The sequence below is a fragment of the Chiloscyllium punctatum genome, chromosome 34 (genome assembly GCF_047496795.1).
Source record: "Chiloscyllium punctatum isolate Juve2018m chromosome 34, sChiPun1.3, whole genome shotgun sequence".
NCBI lineage: Eukaryota > Metazoa > Chordata > Chondrichthyes > Orectolobiformes > Hemiscylliidae > Chiloscyllium > Chiloscyllium punctatum.
Genome location: NC_092772.1, coordinates 18,923,768 through 18,937,534, shown reverse-complemented (window position 1 = coordinate 18,937,534; position 13,767 = coordinate 18,923,768). Strand labels below are relative to the sequence as shown.

Below are 13,767 nucleotides of genomic sequence, written 5' to 3'. Positions count from 1 at the left end.
AATGAAAAGAACAAGCAGATATGTGGAGGGCAGTCGTGACTGAAGATGTTTATAGTTATTGAAAGGCTTAGGTTCTGGGGGTTATTTAGGTATAGAGGGGGTGGTGTCTGACAATTTGACCGGGAGATAAGGACATCCATTTTGGTTGGAGACATTTTCACAGATAAGGGAGCATTAGTAACTCCTGCAGTTTGGTCAAAGTGGAAATTTTGAAGGGGAAGGTGACATTTACACAGATAGGGGTGTAAGGGGTGGAGAAGGTTATGGAGATGAGTAGATGATGGACAGACTGGAAGACCCGACATTGACAGGATGGGTGATAGGCAAGGGAGGATGTTACACAGATAGGGAGTCTTTTCGGAACTGGATCAGATAGTCACAGGCATTGCAGTGAGTTCTACAGATCAGGAGTGCTGCAGGGACCTGAGATTGATCATGTCTTTAGGACTGGAAAAAGATATGAATAGTTTAAACTCTATGTATGCTGTTTTCTTTTTCCTGAACAGAGCCTCAATATCCCTCATCAGCCAGGGATCCCTTAACCTGCCAGATTTTCCCTTCACTCTAACAGGGACATACTGGCCCTGGACTCTTGAGATCACACTTTTAAAAGCTTCCCGTTTGCCAGTCATTCATTTTCCTTCAAACAGACTCGCTCAGTTGATGGCAGTCATAATGTAGAGGAGCCGGTGTTGGAATGGAATGAACAACACTAAAAATCACACAACACCAGCCTACAGCCCAGCAGGTTTATCTGGAGGTACTAGGTTTTGGAGCGCTACTTCATCAGGGGGTTGTGGAGCACGATCATAAGGCTCAGAATTTATAGCAACAGGATAGCAGTGTCATGGAATGTAATATCAAACACATTTAGTTTAAGCCTTTCATCTTTTAGGATGATCACCTGTGCTTCGAAAGCTAGTGCTTCAAATTAAACCTGTTGGACTATAACCTGGTGTTGTGTGATTTTTAATTCACCCAGTCGACCTCGCTCGATCCTGCCTCATGGCCCCAAATCTGATCCTGCTCCAGTTTCACACTTTAATCTGTCAGCCTGTCTGATCTTTTTTCCATAACAATGTGAAAACAAAGACAGTTGTAGTCACTGGACCCAAAGGAAAGGCCAGGTAATTACAGAGCAGAAAGTCTGACAGCAGTGGGAGGGAAATTATTGGGAACAATTCTGAGGGACAGTTTGAATCAATAACTGGAAAGGCAGGAAACAATTCGGGGTAGTCAGCACGGATTTGGTAAAGGAAGATCCTGTCTGATGGATTCAGCTGAGCTTTCTTTGAAATTACGATTGAAAATGTTGATGAGGTCAGTGCAGATGATGTGGGTTCCAGGGAGTTCATTAAGGTCTTTGACAAGGTCCCACATGGAAGGCTGGTCCAAAAGGGAAGAGCCACTGGGATCCAATGCAAGTTGGCAAATTGGATCCAAAGCTGGTGGAGGGTTGTTTCTGTGATGAGAAGCCTTTCACCAGCAGATGTACCACAGGGATCTGTGCAGGAACCATCGCTGTTTATTATGGACATTAATGAGTTGGATGTGATAGCAGAAGGTTTACAGATGACATGAAGGGTGAGGGTGTTATCCACAGTGAGGGGATGGTCTCAGGCTACAGTCTGAAGGTTGAAGTTGGGACTGAATTTCAAAGAGTCATTTCAATTGATAAGGCAGACAAGAGCAGAGCAGGCAATGAGGGAAAACCGATCAATTAAACTGCACTTACTTTGATGTAAAAGGCCTGGCAGATAAGGCAGATGAGCGCATGGCATAGGATGGGAACATGGGACTGAAATATCACAGGTATTACAGAACAACAGCTGAGGGAGGGACAGGACCGGCAGCTCAAGGTTCCAGGGACAGATGCTATAGGAAGGACAGAACAGGAAGCAAAAGTGGAGGGAGAGTGGAGTTCTTGATTAGTGAAAAAAATCACTGCAGCACTTAGAGAGGATATGCCTGGGGATCGCAGTGAAATTCTCTTAGTGGAACTGAGAAAAAAGAATGAGTCATCACTTTGATATGACTGTATTACAGGCCCCCAATAGTCAACGGGAAATAGAGCAGTAAATATATCAGGAGATCTCAGATATCTAACAATAATAGGGCTTTAATGGTTGGAGATTTTAACTTTCCATACCCAGACTGGGACTGCCATAATGTATACGGCTTGGATGGGAGGAATTCATTCAGTATGATCAAGAAAACTGTCTCAGTCAATATGGAAATGGCCTGACTGCAGTAAGGGATAAAACCCGACCGCCCCTTGGGAAACAAAAGTAGGGAAAGGGACTAAAGTGTTTGTAGGGGAGCACTTTGGCAAAATCCCCATACTTCTATTAGTTTGAACATAAATGTCATGTCAGGACTTACTGTGGAGAAACTCCGGGGAAGTCAGGGAAATAAACAGTGATGTCTTCACAAGAGTCCCCATTGGTGAACAGGAGGTGCTGAAGGTTTTAAATCGCATAAAAAGTAGACAACTCTCTCGGAACTAATCAGGTGGATCCCATGGCATTCTGTGGGGGGGGGGGGGGGGAGGGAAGAGTTAGGGAAGAAATTGCGGGGTACCTTAGAGAGATATTTCTATCAAAGACAGCTACAGGTAATGAGCTTGGAGTCTGGAGAGTGACTAATGCTGTGCCAGTATTTAAGAAAGGCTGTGAGGGAAAGCCAGGGACCTAAAGACCAATTAACTTGATGTAAGTTGTGCGAATGTTGTTGCAAGCGATTCTGCGGGACAGCAGTTACATGCATTTGGAAAGGTAATGATTGATCAAGGATCGTCAGCACAGCTTTGTGCATACAAGGTAGTGTCTCACAAACTTGACTGAATTTGTCAAAGAGGTGATTAAGAAGATAGACGAAGACAGAGCAGTAGACATTGTCTATCCTGACTTCAGCAAGGCCTTTGACAGGGTTTATCGTGGTGCACTGGTTAGTAAGGTTAGATCACATGGGATCAGGGAGAGCGAGACAAACGGACACAAAATGGGCTTGACAGTAGGAGACAGAGGGTAATGGGAGAGGTTTGTTGTGTGGACTGGAGGCTCTGACCAGCGGTGTGCCATAAGGATTGGTGCTGGGGCCACATGTGCATTATTTACATAAATAAGAATGTAGGAATCATTGTTAGTAAGCTAAATAAGTGTTACAGTGAGGAGTGAAGACAGTTATCGAAGAGGCTCTTGATCAACTGGACAAGTGGGTCAAGGAATGAAAGATGGATTTTAATTAATGGATTTAGTTAAGACAAAACAGGGACGACTAACACTGTTAATGGTAGGGCCCTGTTCAATGCTGTCGAACAGACAGTGAGACCAAGGAGTGCAGTGACATTGTTCCTTGTAAGCGGTGTCACGGGTGGACAGGGTGGTGAAAGCGGATGAGGCACACTTGCCATCATGGGTCAGAGCATTGAATACCTGAGTTGGTCCATCATGATACGGCTGGACAAGACACTGCTGGGTCCCCAGTTGGAGTACTGTGGAGAATTCTGATCATCCCGATTTAGGAAGCATTTTCTGAAACTGTACACGGAGCAAAGATTGACGAAGATGTTATTGATACTGGAGGGTTTGACTTACACGGATAAGGTGGATAAGCTGGAATGCACAAGTGGGAATGAGATAGCTTTGGCAGATAAGGTTAAGGAGAATGCAAGGAAATTCTACAGCATACAAGCACAAAAAAAGCAACGAGAGAGACAATAAGGCTGCTCAGGTGTGGAACCACAGGAGATGGGCAAGACACTAAATGAACATTTCATGTCAGAACATACTGTGGACAAAGACTAGGAAACAAAGGGAGAGAAACAGTGATGGCTTGTAAAGAGTCCCCATTACAGGAGAGGTGGTGTTGGATGTCGAAGAACTCAAAAGTAGAAAAAGCCTGAAGGTCCTGAACAACTGTATCCCAGAACATTATAGCAAAGTAGTGGCAGGGAAACGAGCAGAAATATTTATATCATTGTCATGCGTATTTCCATTTGGCATAGGTGGCTGAGGGGTGACCTTAAAAAGCTTTATAAACCATGAGGGGTACAGGTAACGTGAATAGTGAAGGTCTCTACCCCAGGGTAGGGGAGTCCATAACTGGAGGGCAGAAATATGAGGTGGGAGAGGGAAGACTTAAAAGGGATCAGAGAAGGACATTTTTCACAGAGACCATGGTGCACATATTGAATAAGTTGCCAGGGGAAGTGATGGAGAGAAGCACAATGACAACATGGAAAAGACATTTTAGGTAGATACATGGAGAGGAGAAGGCTTGAAGGGATATGAGCCAATTGCAAAGAAAGGTGACCCGTTCAGGAACCATCTTCAGCATCGACTAGTTGGATCAAAGTAAAGGTTCTGTTTCTGTTCTGCATGACTCTGTCATTGGAGGAAGAGACTACAGAGATAAGGCACACTGTAGACACTGAAGCAAATTACAGTGATAGGGATGATAGTCTGGAATGCAATACATTTCAAATCTGTGGAGGGACAATAGGGAAGAGAGGAGGCTACAGGGACAGGAACTGTTACAGGAGTTAAAAATTATTGAAGACATCGGTCTTCACCATGCCATAGATACAGTGTTGGAGAGGGAAATACAGAACAGAAAGATCCCAGGCAGCATTCCCACTCTCTCTTGGGAAGCCTGCTTTCCCTTCTGTTGTACTGATGCTCACTAAGACAGCACAGGCCTGGATTGATAACTGTGACACCCCGATGCGGTCTCTGTACAACAAAACTTACAGCAGGGGTGGTGATTGAGACTGAGGTGTGTCTGTACTCTGCTCCCCCTCCAGAACTGTATCTATATCATGTCTTGATAGCCGATGTTTGGAGCCCTCTCATTGCTCTCTGCACTGAGTGATCTTACCTCACTGCAGGATTTATTGAAGGCTCCAGATCTCCCTGCCCTTTGTCTCTCTGGCTGACCAACCATCTTCAATGTGATGATGGACGAGACACCCAGCAGTTGGGAAGTCTATTGAGTCAGGATCTTCCTGAGCACCTACAGGAGACAGACAAATAGACAGAATGGGAATTTATACTGATGTAGTGAGAGTTACACATGGAAAATGGTCCTGAGTAAAACAGAGATCTGTAAAATCCCAGATTCCGTCCCTGGCCTGTGCTGCTGCATCTCTCTGGGGTGGAGAATTCTGTTGATTCAGGATCTGGAGTGGCTATAAGAGCGAGGGGCATTGACAGAGGCAGCAATTAGTCCCATACAGTGAGGGATACCATATGGGGAGATACTGAGTGATATCACCAGAGTGCTGGAAGGTATCAGGCTCAAACAATCATGTCAGAAGGTTTTAGAATCAAACAATTGTGTAGGAAGAAGGGGTTCTGCTTCATGACGGTATAACTGGTCAGGAATGAGCAACCAGTGAGCAGGTGAAGTGATGGCCTAGTGGCATTATTGCTAGAGCATGTATCCAAAACCTCAGCTAATGTTCACGGGAGACAAGTTTGAATCACACCATCAGAAATCAATAATTTTAAAGATAATAATTAATAATCCATAAATAACTATGAGACAATTGCCAATGAACAAAAAATCCAAACATTTGTCATTTCGAGAAGAACATCTGCTATTCTCACGTGGTCTACACGACATACCAACAGCAAAGCGTTTGCCTCTTAATTACCCTCTAAAATGGCCAAGCAAGTTACTCAGCCCAAGGGCAGCTAGGACTGGGCAAGAGAGGCTGGTCAGCCAGAGACACTAACATCCCACGAGTTAATAAAAGCAATCCCGTTACACTGGGCCCCACTGGAACCACGATGGGACCAGTGTCCTGGCCAATCATGTCGGTAGGTTTATGGACAGGGCTGTAAACTGACAGAGAGGATGCAGGGGCAGGGTCCAGGTGAAAGGAGCTTTCCAAATCCAAAGAGAAAAGGTGACGCATCAGAACAGCGTGGGAATGTGACTGAAGACAAGCAGAAAAGGAACGGGAAAGTTTAGTTAAAACTGTACATCAGTGAATCGGGTTGTGACAGGAAATTGTGAGAAAGAGTAAATTATGTTTTGTTTGGAATGGACAAAGTCTCTGCAATAAGGTCGATGGATTTGTGACACAGAGATAAAAGGGATTTAGACAGCAATGAGACATGGTTACAGGGCGAACAGAAGGTGGAGCATAAATATTCAATGGTTCACAAGCTTGTGGAAACTCAGGCAAAATGGGTAACACTAACAATAATGGATACCAAAGGCATTACAGAGAAAGCATTTGGCATCAGATTTTGAAGTAGAGTAAAGTCTGAATGTAAATTCTGGCTACTACTTGCCAAGGACACAAGCAGCAGAACAGTTTTAGCCACCGAACAGCATTTCATTGTTCATCACTGCAATAAACAGGAATCAATTAGAATTTTTAATAAAAGCATTGTGATAACTTAGGGAAACATCAATATTCCCAAAATCTAGGACATTCACACTGACAAGAGTGATATTGGAAGAAGAGTTCAGAGAATTTTTTTTCAGTGTTTCTTTGAATAACACATTGTGCAACTGACTAGGGACGTAACTATTTCAGAGCGACTGTTGTGTGATGTAACTTAGTGAATGAGTAATGTCACCTGGAGAGATCCTCTGGGAAATTGTGAGAAAGTGCAGTTTAAATAAACATAAAGTTTTAGAGTGAATCACAGAAAGGACAAGCTACAACTAGAAACAAAAATAGTCAATTACATGAGTTTGAGAGAACTGACCAAGGTGAACACGCTAAACAGAGTGAAACATGTGTCTGTAAATGGACAGTGGAAAACATTTAAAGGAACAGTATAAAACACTCAACAAAAGGACACTCCATTGAAACAGTAAAAACCTCAGCAAGAAATCCCCACTAGTCCCTCACTCAGGACAAAAGGGATCATACTTGATTATGAGGCTGAGAAGATCACCATAAAATACTTAAATCCTGAAGTGAGAGTGCGCTTTCGGAGTAAATGTTAAATGGAGTGCAAAGGGTCTGCTCGCAGGAGGAGGGCTGTGGGAAGAGGAATCATTGTCAAGGTTTAATGACACAATAGGAACAGGGAGAGGTGAAGGTGCTGGAGGTGGTGAGAGTGTTACAGAGAATGCTCAGGGCCTGAATGGTGTTACAAAGCCAGTACGGATTTCTGCAGCTGGAGGGGTTTGCAGAGGTACGGAGGGACATATGTATTTTTTATTTATTCATTCATGGGATGTAGGTGTCACTGATTGCAACAACATTCTTTGACCCTACTGCTAATTACCCAGAGGGTAGCTCAGAGTCAGCCATATTGCTGTGGATCTGGAGTCACATGTCGACCAGACCAGGTTAGAATGTCAGATGTCCTTCACTAAATGAGGCAAGTGAACCAGGTGTGTTCTTCCTACTGAACAACAATGTTTTTATGATAGCCCCACCAATGTCTTTCCTACTCTCAATGCTCTGCTAATGAAGATAACCATCCCAAAGTCCTGCTTCACCAGCCTATCGCCCTGGGTCACTGACTGACAACACTACCCAGGGCCCGAACATTAAATGTACAAGTCCCACCCAGGTGTGTTTCACCAAAATGGAACACTTCACCTTTATCTAATTAAACTCCATCTGCTATTCTTCAGCTCACTATCCCAGCAGTACTGTTCATCCTGTTGGATCATATAATCTTCTCCACTAACCACTTTACCACCAATGTCAGTGACACCCAAGAAGCTTACTTACCAGGAAACCAATATTCCCATCCAATCCATTTATCCAAATGACAAACAACAGTGGACCCACTACACCGCTGGTCACATGTCTCCAGTCAGATAAACATGTCTCCCATCACCCTCTGTCTCCTACTATCAAGCCCAATTTTGTATCCAGGTGACTAGCTCCTCCTGAATGCCATATCCTTTTTACATTGATCTGAGCTTATTACCCAGTTTACCAGACAGAACGTAGAACACAGAACAGTACAGAACAAAACCCTTCGGCTATGATGCTATGACAACTTTATATCCGACTGTAAGATCAAACTAACCTACATACCGTTCATTTTACTATTATCCATGTGTCTGTCCAAGAGTCTATGAAATGTCCCAGATGTGTCTAATTTTACTACCACCATTGGCAGTCCATCCGACCACCTACCATTCTCTATCCTCTTATCCATCCTCCATTCACCTTAAAATTACACCCACTTGTAATAGCCATTTACGCGATAGGAGGAAACGTCTCTCACTATTCACTCACTCTGTGCCTCTCATCACCTTGTTCCCCTCTCCCCAGGTCGCCCCTCCCCCTTCTTCAATCCCAATGAGAAAAGCCTCAGCTCCCCCAACCTTTCTCCATAAGGACTGCCCTCCATTCCAGGCAGCATCCTGGGAAATCTCCTGTGTCCCCTCTCTAAAATTTACACATCCTTCCTGTAAAGAGGGGACCAGAACTGAACACAATATTCCACGGGTGGTCTCACCAGGACGCTATAAAGATGCAGTAAAACCTCATGACACTTCAAATCGATCCCCTTGCTAAGGAAAGCCAACACAACATATGACGTTTTAACAACCCTATCAACGTGCGTGGCAACTTGAGGGATCTATGGACACGGACACCATGATCTCTCTGTTCCTCCGCACTGCCAAGTACTCTGCTGTTCACCCTGTATTCTGTAATCAAGTTCGACCTTCCAGAATGAATCACTTCACACTTTTCCGGATTGGACTCCATCTGCCACTTCCACCCCAGCTCTGTGTCCTGTCAATGTCCCATTGCAATCTACAACAGCCCTCCACATTCCCCACCACTCAACCAACCTTCGCATGATTGGCAAACTTACTAACCCACTCTCCAACATCCACATCCAAGTCATTTACAAAAATCACAGAGAGCAGAGTCCCAGAGCCGATTGTTACAGAACCCCACTGGTCACTGAGCTCCAGGCTCAATACTGTCCATCTGCTGCCACCCTCTGTCTTCTCTGAGCCATCCAGTCCTGTATCCAGACAGACAGATTTCCCTGTATCCCAATCATCCTTCTTTTCTGAATGAGCCATCAACATATTCTGTCATATCCTCAAAGAATTTAATAAGGTTTGTAAGGCATGACCAGCCCCTCATAGTCATGCTGACTGTCTCTGATTTAACTATGGTTTTCCAAGTAGTCATAAATCCTGTCTTTAGAGTCCTCGCCAATAATCTGCACTTCACAGACATAAGACCAAATCTGTAAATCCCAGAATTCTACCTCCGTAATATGGTCCAGACGCGACAAATCTTCTCTCCTCTGCCATGTTCCCCAGAATGACACTGGAGGGTGGTGGGGGTTACAGAGATAGGGAGGGATATCAGGACACGAGGATTTTGTAGACATTAGGAGGGTTGCAGTGCCAAAAGGAGGTTTCAGTAATTGTGAGGTTTCATGGTGATGAAGGCATTTGAGGAGGGAGGGAGGGAGGATTGTAGGGAAATGAGAGGTTTCAAAGTTTCAGTGTTTTGTTAGGACTGCAAGAGGTTACTGAGATGGGGAGGGTGTAAGCACTGGTGAATATTACAGAAACATGTGGTTTTGGTTGCAATTAAGGAAGAGGATTCAGGAAGCTGGAGAGTATGGGGTCTGAACGAGGTTACACAAATGGGAAGAGTTGTCAGGAGTGGAGGTGTTTACAGAGACAGCAATGGTCTGATCTGGAGCAGAGCACCCAGATTGGGAGGGACGTGGGGACTGGAGGTCGTTTCACAGGGAGGGAGGACCATAGACCCACAGGAGGTTACAGAAATGTGGAGAGCCGTAGGGCTGTCAGGGGTTCATGGAGATGGGAATGTTGGGAGGGATGGAGAAGTTTACAGGGATAAGGATGTTTGTAGGACAGGGCTGGATCACAGACAGGGACTGTTTTAAGGAACTGAGCAGATTACAGAGATAAAGATGTTTGTATCGACTGGAAGAACAAACTGAGATATGCAGGGGAGTCGTGACTGAAGATGGTTATCGACATAGGAAGGCTTAGGTTCTGGGGGTTATGGAGGCTGTGGAACCTGGATTTCTTTTCAGAGACTGGGATAACAATTTCGGTCAGAAACAGTTTCACAGATAAGGGAGTATAGCACAAACAGGAGGAAGTTGTAGGGGAGGGTGACATTTAAACAGATAGTGGTGTAAGAGCTGGACAAGGTTATGGAGATGGGTAGATGGTGGAGACACAGGAGGAGCTTACATTGACATGGGGCTGATAGTGACAGGATGATGTTAAATAGATAGTGGGTTTTGTAGGGACTGGATTGGGAGAGGCACAGGCATGAAGTGAGTTTGACAGATCAGGATTACTGCAGAGACCTGAGAGATTACACTGATCGGGATGGTGGTCGGGTCTCCACACACTGTTGGTGTTTAGGGACTGGAAGAGATTTGGTAGATAGGGAGGGATGTAAGAGCTGCAGGAGCTTATGGAGAGATGAAGAGTTGGAGCAATTTGCAGAGGTAGGTTTCTCAGACAGGAGTAGGTTATAGATAGTGAGGGTTGTGGGGTCTGAGCAAGTCAAAAAGAGCAGAGTTTTCACGTCTGGAAGAGGTTACACTGACAGGGACAGTTGAAGAGACTGAAGCAAAAATGCATGGAGAAGGTTACGCAGATAGGGAGGTGAGTAGGGACTGAAGGTGAATACACAGACATGGAGGGTTGTATTGTTAGACGGAGCTGAGAGGGATAGGGACCGGTGTAGGGATTTACACAGATAGGGAAGGTTGTGTTTTTGGAGAAGGTTACACTGATACAGACAGTGTTAGGGAGTGTTTAGTGGACTACAGAGGAGCTCAGACAGAATGTATTATGGGGAGTGGAGGAGATTACAGACACAGAGATGGCTGTCGGGTTGAAAAGACCTTCTCCAGATCCTCAGTGCTGTAAGGCTGGAGGGAGATTATAACAGTGAGTGTTGCCAAGACTTAACTACTTCACTGATATAGAGCAGGTCTCAGCACGTAACTGTCAAAGGGAAGTTGAGACAGTCCAGATGAGTTTTCAGAGATAAAAATGTTTATGGGAGTTTCAAGAGGGAACAATGATTGGGAGTGCTGTACCAAATGGTAATAGTTATAGGGAGGGTTCTAAAAGCAGGAAGAGGTGACAGACATATCGATCTTTGAACGACTGGAGAAGGTTAAATTGACAAGGAATGTTTTCGAGTCTGGAGGAGATTACAGGTTAAGGAGAATATTGGGGATAAGGCAAGGTGTAAGAAATGGGGATGGTTGACAGGGCTGGACAATAACCTGAATAGAATCGCCATCGTGTCCAACCAGGCCATACACGCAGACACACAGTGAGGGAAGGACATGCACATACACACACAGTGAGGGGGATACACGCAGACACACAGCGAGGGAGGGACACACACAGCGAGGGAGGGACACGCACACACGCAGCGAGGGAGGGACACGCACACACGCAGCGAGGGAGGGACACGCACACACGCAGCGAGGGAGGGACACGCACACACGCAGCGAGGGAGGGACACGCACACATGCAGCGAGGGAGGGACACGCACACACGCAGCGAGGGAGGGACACACACACACATACAATGAGGGAGGGACACGGACACACACAGCGAAGTGGGGGACATGCATCCGCACACACACACAGACACAGTGAGGGAAGGACACACACATACAGTGAGGGGAGGACATGCACACACACAGTGAGGGAGGGACACGCACACACACAGACCGGGACACACATGCAGACAGCGAGGAAGGGACAAGCACACACACAGCAAGGGAGGGACTCACACCCACACACAGCGAGGGAGGGACACACACGCACACACCGAGGCAGGGACACACACGCACACACAGCGAGGGAGGGACAAGCACACTCACAGCGAGGGAGGGACACGCACACACACAGCGAAGGGGGGGACATGCATCCACACACACACACACACACACACACACACACACACACACAGCGAGGGAAGGACACACACACACACACACACAGTGAGGGGAGGACACGCACACACATAGCAAGGGGGGACGCGCACACACACACAAAGCGAGGGAGGGACACACGCACACACCGAGGGAGGGACACACACGCACACACAGTGAGGGAGGGACACGCAAAGAGATGCAGCGAAGGGACACACACACACACACACACACACACACACACACACACACACACAGCAAGAAAGGGATACGCACACACAACGAGGAAGAGACATGCACACACACAGCGAGGGAGGGACACGCACACAGCGAGAGAGAGGCTCACACACACGCATACACAAAGCGCGGGAGGGACACGCACAGACACGCAGCGAAGGGAGATACACACACAGACACAATGAGCGAAAGACATGCACACACAGCGAGGGAGGGACACGCTGAGACACGCAGTGAGGGAGGGGACATGCACATACACAGCATGGGAGGGACACGCACACACACAGCAAGGGAGGGACACGCGCACACACAGCGAGGGAGGGACACGCGCACACACAGCGAGGGAGGGACATGCACACACACAGTGAGGGAGGGACACGCACACACACAGTGAGGGAGGGACACACAGCAAAGGAGTGAGGGACACGCAAACACACACACAGTGAGGGGAATACAGACAGACACACGGCGAGGGAGGGACACAAACACAGCGAGGGAAGGATGCGCACATACACACAGCGAGGGACGGGGACACACACACGTAAAGCGAAGGAGGGACACGCACACATACACACACACACACACACACACACCCAGAGAAAGGGAGAGACGCGCACAAACAGCCAGGAAGGGACAAACACACACACTTATGGTGAGGGGAATACACGCAGACACACAGCGAGGGAGGGACACGCACATACACTGCAAGGGAGGGACACGCACACACCGCGAAGGAGGGACAAGCACACACATGTCGAGGGGGAGGGCATGTGCACAGAAATTGAGAGGGGGCACACACAGACATGGCAAGGGTGGGACACATGCACACATCAAGCTGGTCACAAACTCACACACAAAGCGAGGGACGGACACGCACACATACACACACACACACACACAAAGCGAGGGAGGGACACGCACAGATACACACACAGAGCAAGGGAGGGACACGTGTACGCACAGCGTGGGAGGGATACACGCACTACACACAGTGAGGGGGTTACCCGCAGACACACAGCAAGGGAGGGACACACACACACACACACGCACAGCAAGGGAGGGACACATACACATACACGCAGCGAGTGAGAGACACACACAAAGTGAGGGAGGGACATGCACACATACACACACACACCGAGGGAGGGACAGGCGAGCTCGCACGCGCGCACGCGCACGCACACACACACACACACGCACACACACAGTGAGGGAGGGAAGGACATACACACACAGCGTGGCAGGGGCACGCAAACACAGCGAGGGAAGGACATGCTCACACAGCGAGGGAAGGACATGCACATACACAGCGAGGGAGGGATATACACAAACACACAGAGCGAGAGAGGAACACGTACATAAACAGCAAGGGAGGGACACGCACACCCACAGGGAAGGATGGACAAGCAGACACACAACGGGGGGAGGGCATGTGCACAGAATTTGAGAGGGGGCACGCACACACAGCGAGAGGGGACACACACAGACACGGCAAGGGAGGGACACATGCACACACAGCAAGGGAGGACAGGCACTCACACGGTGAGGGGTGATGCGGTCACACAATGGTGGGGATATACACAAAGAGCAAGGGAGGGACACACGCACAGAGTGAGGGAGTGACACGT

At 47.2% G+C, this 13,767-nt stretch overlaps 1 long non-coding RNA gene across 1 annotated transcript in view; it reads right to left on the bottom strand.

The window, feature by feature from the left end:
* The window catches only part of LOC140458772 (uncharacterized), a 30,596-nt gene extending 22,867 nt beyond the window's left edge, over nucleotides 1-7,729 (bottom strand). Inside the window, exon 1 of the long non-coding RNA XR_011953678.1 lies at nucleotides 4,879-7,729. This is a non-coding gene — a long non-coding RNA (uncharacterized lncRNA). The remainder of the gene's footprint in view (nucleotides 1-4,878) is intronic.
* Between the last annotated feature and the right edge of the window lie 6,038 nt (nucleotides 7,730-13,767).